Genomic DNA, 9,745 nt, shown 5'->3' on the forward strand with positions numbered 1-9,745 from the left:
CATGCATCTTTCCCCCAAACTCCATCTCTGGGCAGGCTCAGCTCCTCTCTCCTGCAAGGAGGGAACTGGAGCCAAGGCCGTGCAATAGCGCTGTCTGCAGTGTCCTGAGAGAGTGGCGCCAACCTCAGGGCAGACTGCTGGGAACCAGGGCACAAATCCAAACTGGCTGAGAATTCTAGACCTAGATTTCACCAACCAAACATGCAGGGTAACCTCCCCCGGCATCCTAACAGCCTAGCCATGCAGTCCCCTTGGGTTCTCCGATCTGTCTCGCAACCCAGGTGAGCCTGCCTTTGAGAGACAGATGGTCTCTCCCACTCAGAATCACAACAGTATTCAGGTTACTCCCAAGTCCCACAGGTCCAGGCACCCCAGGTGAACTGCACCTTAGACATCACACCAAAGACCGCGCACGTAGCCAGTCTTATTATATGACAATTTATTAAAAAGGAAATAAGATTTATTTACAAGGCTAAAGAGGGTAAACATACATACACAACGAAGCTACAAAGTTTCAAAAGGTAACAGAAGCATCTATAGCAGACATGGGGACTTTGGCATGACCTGCCACCTGGTCTGTCTGTGTCACACCTACCCCCTCCCTGCCCTTTTCAAACCCACTGGGCTCCAGGAAGGGAGAGAACAGACATTTCTCCTCTTACTCCTACGTTCCAGGCCCAAGGTGTCCCACGAGGAGTGTAACAGGGGTCCTACTCCCTTGGCAGGTGCAGTGCTCTTAAAAAATGGAAAATTAAAACTAGTTTAAAATGTTCATTCTTTCATCCAAAGCAATATCTGGCAACAAAAACCAGGAACTGGTGTGTAAACCTGCAAACTTCAAAATCAATTGGGTTTTCAAAACACCCCAAAAACTGACCCATAAAAAAATCTTGTTAAAGAGTTTCTTGGGGCGGGAAGGGAATGGAGAACATCCCCCCTCAGCTCTATTCCAGACCATAAAATGGGAATGATGAATATTTTTAAAAGATTCCATAGATAATTTTCTAGAATAAAAAGCTTTTGTGGGGGAATGTCAGGGCAGCGAAAGCTGAGGCTGGTGCCTTGGCTCAGTTCGGCAGAGCTCCTGGTCCAGCTGAGGTAGGTTGGAAAGGCTGGATTTGAGCCGTTCCACTGGCGGAAAAAGAGACGGCGCGGGGGGGGGGGGGGGACAAGATGTGCAAATAGCATCTCTGGGTTTCACCTGAGTCCACAGTGCTCTGCCCAGTGATGCGCAGAGCATTGCCCGATATCCCGGAATTGCTCAGATGTGATCTTGTCAAGAGATCAGTCCAGCATTTCCAGGACTAATTCCACAGTACTCTCCTTACGAGCCCCCTTCCACAGCAGCCTCCTGTGCCTGTGTAAATGCATCGGGTTTGGTGCAGATCCAGGGTCTCTCACTGGTGCATCGCCAGCTGCTGACCCCATTCACATCGTTCAGATACGCGCAGTCTCCTCCTCCTCCTATTGGAAACCTGCAAGAGAGAAGCCAGGGAGCTGGTGTCAGGTAGGAGTTGGACATTTCCCATCAGTCACAGGCAGGGAAAGACGCTCTTGCACAGTGCAGGGAGCTGCTGCACTCCCAGCACCTCAGGATTCCCCTTCCTGCACCTGCCACAGGCCCCAGCTAGAAAGGGGGCAGTGGGGCAGCAAGGCCAGGAAAGGCTCTAAGATAACAGACCTCCATGGAGCATTTATGCCGGGTGGGTATTAACCCAGATCCTACTCTCCTCCCCCGCACACCCAGCTGGGTCTGGATGGGCCCCTGCAGGCCCAACCCACCCAAACTGCCCTGGGTGCAGGTTCCAGGTGACTCTCAGCGTGGCGAGGAGCAGGAGTAATGCTGCACAGAAGAGCTGGGTCCAGGGCTCCCTGGACAGTTTACATCAGCTCTCAGGCCAGAGGCCTGCCAGGACAGGCTGTATTGCAGGGGGCGGCTGGAGTGAAATGCCAGCAGCACAAACCCAGCGGCCATGGGGTGACCCCAGCCACTCACACAGAGCTTCCCATGAGAGCTGGAGGCCAGCGCTTCCCACCTGGGAACAGGGTGGGATCCAGGTCCACAGGCAAATCCTTCCCCATGGTCCCATCCTGGCTACTCACAGTAGACATATGCTAGGCTAGGAGAAGGCCCAGCACTATTCTTTGGGCAGGCCGGGATCTCCCTGCCCTCAGGCCACCAGCCTCTGGCTCGGGGTGAGATCTGTCCCAGAGAAGGGAGAACCCAGCTCACAGCCACCTGAGCAGATGGCTGTGGGTGGCTCCCCCACCAGCATCACCCCAGACGAGCTCTGAGGAGATGGCAATGATGCACCCAGAGCCTTCTGCTGGGGCGGGCGCCCACAGGGTGGCAGATTTCAGGGTTAACGCCCCACTGAGATGCCTGTTTACCCAGTTCCGGTAAATTGGCATCACATTAGCCATCACTGATGGTGTCTAAAAATCGCATCTCTGCATCCCATCCAGAGGGGACATGTTCCCAGACAATATGGGGATAATTAAACCCCCCATTATTATTCGGTTTTCTGCTTTTGTAGCCTCTCTAATCTCTGAATTTCACAGTCCCCGTCCTGGTCAGTCGTATATTCCTGCTGCTAGATTCTTATTCTTCAAGTGTGGAATTTCTATTCTTAGAGATGCTAGGATACAGTTGCATTTGTTTAAGATTTTTACTCTACTTTACTCTATGCTTTCCTGGACATGTAGTGCCATTCCCCCGCCAGCGTGACCTACTCTGCCGTTCTTTCAGTGCTGATGCTCCAGGGTCAAACCCTGCTATCGGCTCAGCTGGGGTTTGGTTATTTGATCCCACCCACATCCCACTGAAATCCCTCTTGGGATGTCGTCTGGGCCATCTCTACTGTACCCCACTTCTCATGGCAGCCCCAGGCACTCAGCATTTGTGACTATAAGGCATCTTTAACGCAGATGGCCCCACTAAAGCCAGACAGATCTGAAAGCTTTGGCCAGTCTCCCAGCAGACAACACTTGCTTCCACCCATCACTAATATGCAGAGTACATAGCACTGACTGGTGAGTCGGCTGAACTCGGTATCTCAGACACCAGGGACCCAAAGCCCAGGCATTTCACAGAGGACTTACAGGTTGTTGAATTTGGTGCCATTGGCCCATTTCCAGAGCTGCCCAGGGTCCCTCCGGAGGCCAATGCAGTGGTCAAATCTGCCTTTATAGCGCAGCAGGAAAGCCTAAAAACAGCAGAGGGAGAAGTGGGGTCAGAGCACAGGCTCTGTGCACCAGAGACTCACAGGGATACACTGACGGGCTCTGTTTTCAGGGAACGGCTGAGGATTTTCACCTCCCTCTTGCCCAGCTCTGGGTAATTCAGTATTAACTTTCCCATCCCAAACCCAGCTCCCCTCACACCAATCCGCCCAGGGCTGGAGCAGCTCTTGGGTGCTGCTGGGTCTAAGCTGCCCCCACACCTCTCTATAGAAGGCCACATTCTGTGTCAAAGCCTCGCCTTACAGAACAGCTGAGCTCCCCTCCCCATCACAGGGGAAGGGGAAGGAAAGAGCCCAGCTGAGCTCAATAAGGGATGCTGGGAAGGGCCAGGGATGAGAGAAGAGCCACCAAATCCTCAGCCAGAAGGGGCCAGGGCTAAGAGGAGCCCCCCCCCCATCCTCATCTGGCTACCCAAGAGCACTGGCTCTTCAAGTCAATCTGGGATCTCAGTACCCCTTTGGCCCCATGCCACCCAGAAGACACTCAAGCCAGCCTAGCCCGAGAGAGGGGCGGTCTCCTTTTGAGAGGGCTGACAGTGAGTGATCCCTGCAGTCAGACACGGACACTAGAGGTGCCCTGGGACAGCCAGCCAGGCCTGGCATTCAGCAACTGGAAGCTCATTTACTCAGAGCTGCTCTTCGAGCCCAGGTTCTCCTGCAGCAGCTGCTGAGCCAAGACCAGAACGTTGCAATTCGAGCATCTCGCACCATTTCCTGCTCACTGTTGATCTCAGCCAGGGAGGCGCTGAGCGCAGAGCAGTGGGTCAGGCTGCAGGTCCAGTTCCTTTCGGCCTCAGAGAAATAGTAGCATTTCCCTCGGTATCCGATTCAGCCGTCTGGGCATGTGGGGCCAGCAGGGAGGCCCAGATCAGCTGACAGAAGCTGAGGTCTCCACACTGAGAATGAGACAGTGACACGTGGTGTGAGCGAGACCCGCCACCCGCCAACGAGGAGAACAGGGGGAGATCAGCCCCTGCGCCCCAGGCTTCTGAGACACCTCGAACCAGGGTGGGTACTGAAAGGCCGTGAGGGAGCCAGGAGGACGCTGGGAATCCAGCCCCAGAGGGGGGTTATCTGACTCTGCTCTCACTCTCTTGGGTTCACATTCAACAGGGATGCAGCTGACAAACTGCTCATGCCATAAAGCCCAGGACAGAGAGCTGGGCCCAAGCTCAGCGTTACAACACGGGGTGGGCAGAGAGCTGCAGAGGGAGGGGACAGTTACCAGGGGGCCAGCAGGGGGGCAATAATTAATGGGTAGGAGATTAACTTCAACATGATTTGCCAGGTCTAGTACCCCAAGGAGTTCTGCTAGCCTGGACTGCTGCCCCCTGCCCTGCTCTGCGCTTTGCTTCCCTGGAGAGGCAGGTTGAGATGAAGACGGGAACAAACTCCCTTCCCTTCAGGAGACCGAACGCCCGCTGCCCGGCCTGTCCAGCGCAGCCAGCCAGGTTCACAGTCACCATAAGCAGCTGCCATCTGCGCTTGCACACGCTGTCTGTGCAGGCGGGGACGTCAATAGCGTGACGAGACCCTGCCCTGCCGAGGTCACCAATGGGTGGGTTTCACGCTGCGTTAAGGGAGGTGTCCGTACTGCGTTCCACGGCTCCTTTCAGTGACACGCCAGCACCTGCCCAGCACTGGGAAGACCCGGGGATGCAGGAAGGCCAGGCTGGCACCTCAGGGCGACACGCTGCAGGCAGAGGGCCCAGCTCATTGCTGCCCTGCACCGTCAATCACCCCCACTCTGCACAGGTATCAGTGACCGTGCCTGGGGCCCGGCAACAGTGACTTGGACCCAGAGTGCTCAGAGATGGGCTGCGGGGAGCTAATGTCAGTCCCGACACAGAGAGTGCCCAGGTGCAGGGGTCTGGGAGGGAGCAGGAGGAGGGTCTTGGAGGAACACCCCCCAGGAATCCTCTGTCCCAGGGGCAGAAGCCAGACAGGCCAGGAGGAGAGACTGAGTGTGGTGGCTCCAGGGGGAATGGGATGTGCAGAGAGGGGGAAGGGAAGGGCGAGAACTCACCTGCCAGGAGAATGATAAGAACTAAGAACATAATTGCGAGGGCGACTGCGAGCACAATTGTACATGTCTTGTAGTTACATTTCCTGCAGTTAGGATGAGGATCTGAAACAGAAAGACTTGTCAGGCAGGGCTGCGAGGACACGTCTCCCCGACAGCCCCAGGGCTGGAGCTGCCTTAGAACAGTGGTTCTCACCCACCAGTTCATGTACCCTTGGGGGTAAGCAGAGGTCTTCCACGGGGCACATCAACTCATTGAGAGATTTGCCTCGGGTTACAACAAGCTACATAAAAAGCACTAAGTCAGTACAAGCTAAAATTTCCTACAGACAATGACTCGTTTATACTGCTCGATAGACTATACACAGAAAGGTACAGCGTTTATAGTCCAATTGATCTATTTCATAATTAAATACGCAACAATGAGAGAGTCAGCAATTTTTCAGGAATAGTGGCTGTGACATTGTTTGTATTTTTATGTCCCATTTTGGAAGCAAGTTGTTTTTAAGTGAGATGAAACTTAGGAGAGTGCAAGACAAATCAGCCTCCTGACAGGGGGACAGTCCTCTGGAAAGGCTGAGAGCCACTGGACTCGAACATGCACCTTTCTGTTGATTGCTCCTTCCCTCAGATGCTGAACAGCCCCTCCTTCCCCTCAGCCCAGTGCCCTCCCCTGGGCACTCCCAGCCAGGCTGCCAGGAGGCCTGGTGAGCTCAGGGGCACAGAGATAAGGACCCGCATGTCCTGGTGGCAGTTGCTCCAACTGCCCCCCCCACCATCCCCACCCCCATTCTGCCCCCTGCCGAGCGCTGGCTGGGCCCACACTGCCGAGTGCCCCTGTCCCCGCACACTGGGGTCTCACACTGGCCAGACACAGCAGAAGGAGGGAGAACGAACCAGGCAGAGATGGGCCAGGGCTGTCACAGGGGGTCTGACACACCCAGCCGAGGAGGGCCCTGCACAGCCCCACGACCTCTGCTGTGTGCGCCAGACAGCAGCTGTGAGCCAGGGATCGGTGCCCTGAGAGCCCCTGGGGGTGATCCAGTCCCTGCTACCCACAGACGGGGCGTTGCTGGGCACTGGCTGCTGCCACTGAGAGCCTGGCCCCATGTGGGGAAGCCTCAGTCTCTCTCCAGCCTGTTCCCAGGCAGCGATACCACATTACCTGGCTCTCCTCCAGTCTCCAGGTCTCCATTGCCCTCAGCAGGCCACTCCTGCAGTGGCTCTTCGCTCCCAGCAGGTCCAGCTGCTGGCCCCATCGTCTCTCTCAGTGACACTCGGGCTGCACACGCTGCTGGAGGCGCTGGGCTGGGGTTGGCTCCTCTCTATGACTGTGTCCAATTCAGCAGCAACGAAGCGGAGCTGGGGCGGGGGTCCTGGCCCTGCTTCCCCCCACACCCTGCTCTGGACTCTCCAGCCGATCTGAAAGTCGAGACGGACCCAGCAGGACAGGTCAGTGGGGCGGGGGGGGAGGGGCGCGATTTGTGGTTTCTCGTTCCCTGCCCAGCAGCCCAACCCCCAGCCAGAGGCTGTGCCATGATGATTGAACCCCCTTAAACGCCATGGCCCCTCCATCCCCCAGGGCTTCAGAGACCTGATCTGCTGAGGACCCCACCCGCCAGGCACCACCCACGCGTGACAGGCACCCAGCTGGGGTTGACAGGAGGGAAAAACCCTCCCTCCCCACACATACCTCCCGCAATCGAGAGCAAGTCGAGAATCCTAACAGGAGTGGGGAGTTGGCGGGCGGGGGGAGAGAACCAGGATGTAATGAGTAAAATCAAGGCAATTAAATCACCAAGTCCAACGCCTCAATTTAAATAATCAATTTTAATCAACTTATTGATTCACACTTCAGTAATTTTCTAAGGCCAAGTGCCCACTCAGTGGGTGACAGAACCATTAAAACTTCATGTCCAAAACTTCCCCCACAGGGGGGGAGGAGGGGCGGGGAAATTGTGTGAGTGGCCCTTTCCTTCCCCCTTTTTCATTGGGAACGCAGGGAAGGGGAGGATGCCCGTGGGAAGCCCAGCCTGGGGCCCCCAAGTTTGGGGGTACAGGGAGCAACAGTGCGCTGATGCCCCCCCTCCGGCTTGGGGCCATGGGAGGGGAAGGGCCCAGGTAGCTCCATGCTGCACACAGGTGCCCCATCCCCAGCGAGCAGACCGAGGCGTGGGGAGAGCCACCAGACACCTAAGAGAGGCCCTGCCACCAGAGGAGAAGGAAGGGGGAAAAAAGAGAGCCCCCCCCCCACCAGCCCAGAGAGGAGAAGAAGGGAAGGGAGAGGAGGCACCTCCCCCCCCCCCGAGCACGGACAGGGGGAGGGGATGGGGGGGTGCGCCCTGTCACGGAGTGTGGGGGAGTCCAGGCCCTGCACCCCTCTTCATGGGATTCACTGAGACTCTCAGCCAGCCAGTAAAACAGAAGGTTTATTGGACAACAGGAACACAGTCCAAAACAGAGCTTGTGGGGACACCCAGGACCCCTCTGTCAAGTCCTTCTGGGGGAGCAGGGAGCTTGGACCCCAGCCCCAGGGTTCCCTGTGTTCCTCCACCCAGCCCCAAACTGAACTAAACCCCCCCAGCCGGCTCCCTCCTGCAGCCTCTGTCCACATTCCCCAGCAGAGGTGTCACCTCCCCCTCCCCCTCCTGGCTGAGGGGACAGGCTCTCAGGTCTCCCATCCCCAGGGCACATTCCCAGGTCAACACTCCCCCCTCCCTGCTGCCTCACATCCTCACAGGCCTCCCCCCGGAGCCCAGATGGGGGGGGGGGTGCACCGCCTCCCCCCCCCGGAGCCCAGACAGGGGGAAACTTCCCCAGAGTCCTGCCTGGCTTCATGGGGAGCAGTTCCAGAGCATCGCCCAGGGACTCCGGGACACCCCCCCAGCCCGGAGAGACGGGGGGGTTCCAGCCCCTGCCCCCCCTGTGTCCGGGCGCTCCCCCCACGAGCCCGGCGCGGGTGGCATGTTTCTCACCGGCTCAGCAGCGACCGTCACCGTCCGGAGCCTCCCCAGCCTCTGCGACTGCCCCCCCCCGGCCCCCCCCGGCTGCGCTTTAAACCTCGCACTGACTCCGCCCCCGCCCCGCCCAGTCCTGCCATAAAACATTTGAACATTTTGACCCCTGACTTCACTTGCTGACCCGCTTCCGCCCTCAGCAAAGGCTCGAGGGGGAGGGTCCTCCGGCCTGTCCGGAACCCAGCGCCCCGCCCGCCGGCTGGCTCGGACAGTCCAAAATGACGTGCCTGGTTCTCAGCCCTGGTCTACACTAGGACTTTAGATCGAATTTAGCAGCGTTAAATCGATTTAAACCTGCACCCGTCCACACAATGAAGCCCTTTATTTCGACTTAAAGGGCTCTTAAAATCGATTTCCTTACTCCACCCCTGACAAGTGGATTAGCGCTTAAATCGACGTTGCCGGCTCGAATTTGGGGTACTGTGGACACAATTCGATGGTATTGGCCTCCGGGAGCTATCCCAGAGTGCTCCATTCTGACCGCTCTGGACAGCGCTCTCAACTCAGATGCACTGGCCAGGTAGACAGGAAAAGAACCGCGAACTTTTGAATCTCATTTCCTGTTTGGCCAGCGTGGCAAGCTGCAGGTGACCATGCAGAGCTCATCAGCAGAGGTGACCATGATGGAGTCCCAGAATCGCAAAAGAGCTCCAGCATGGACTGAACGGGAGGTACGGGATCTGATCGCTGTTTGGGGAGAGGAATCCGTGCTATCAGAACTCCGTTCCAGTTTTCGAAATGCCAAAACCTTTCTGAAAATCTCCCAGGGCATGAAGGACAGAGGCCATAACAGGGACCCGAAGCAGTGCCGCGTGAAACTGAAGGAGCTGAGGCAAGCCTACCAGAAAACCAGAGAGGCGAACGGCCGCTCTGGGTCAGAGCCCCAAACATGCCGCTTCTATGATGAGCTGCATGCCATTTTAGGGGGTTCAGCCACCACTACCCCAGCCGTGTTGTTTGACTCCTTCAATGGAGATGGAGGCAATACAGAAGTAGGTTTTGGGGACGAAGAAGATGATGATGAGGAGGTTGTAGATAGCTCACAGCAAGCAAGCGGAGAAACCGGTTTTCCCGACAGCCAGGAACTGTTTCTCACCCTAGACCTGGAGCCAGTACCCCCCGAACCCACCCAAGGCTGCCTCCTGGACTCAGCAGGCGGAGAAGGGACCTCTGGTGAGTGTACCTTTTAAAATGCTATACATGGTTTAAAAGCAAGCATGTGAAAGGATTACTTTGCCCTGGCATTTGCGGTTCTGCCTTTGCAAAAGGTTTCTGGGGAGGGCAGCCTTATTTCGTCCTTCATGGTAGGACACTTTACCACTCCAGGCCAGCAACACGTACTGGGGAATCACTGTAGAACAAAGCATTGCAGTGTATGTTTGCTGGCATTCAACCAAAATCCGTTCACGCGGTGGGAGGAGGCAAAATGCGACCTTGTAACGAAAGCACATGTGCTATGTATG

At 56.6% G+C, this 9,745-nt stretch overlaps 1 pseudogene; it reads right to left on the reverse strand.

Moving 5' to 3' along the window:
* Positions 1-424: 424 nt before the first annotated feature.
* On the reverse strand, positions 425-8,295 carry LOC142069084 (C-type lectin domain family 2 member D-like; annotated as a pseudogene).
* Positions 8,296-9,745: the final 1,450 nt, after the last annotated feature.

The sequence above is a fragment of the Caretta caretta genome, chromosome 14, assembly GCF_965140235.1.
Source record: "Caretta caretta isolate rCarCar2 chromosome 14, rCarCar1.hap1, whole genome shotgun sequence".
NCBI classification, from domain to species: Eukaryota; Metazoa; Chordata; order Testudines; family Cheloniidae; genus Caretta; species Caretta caretta.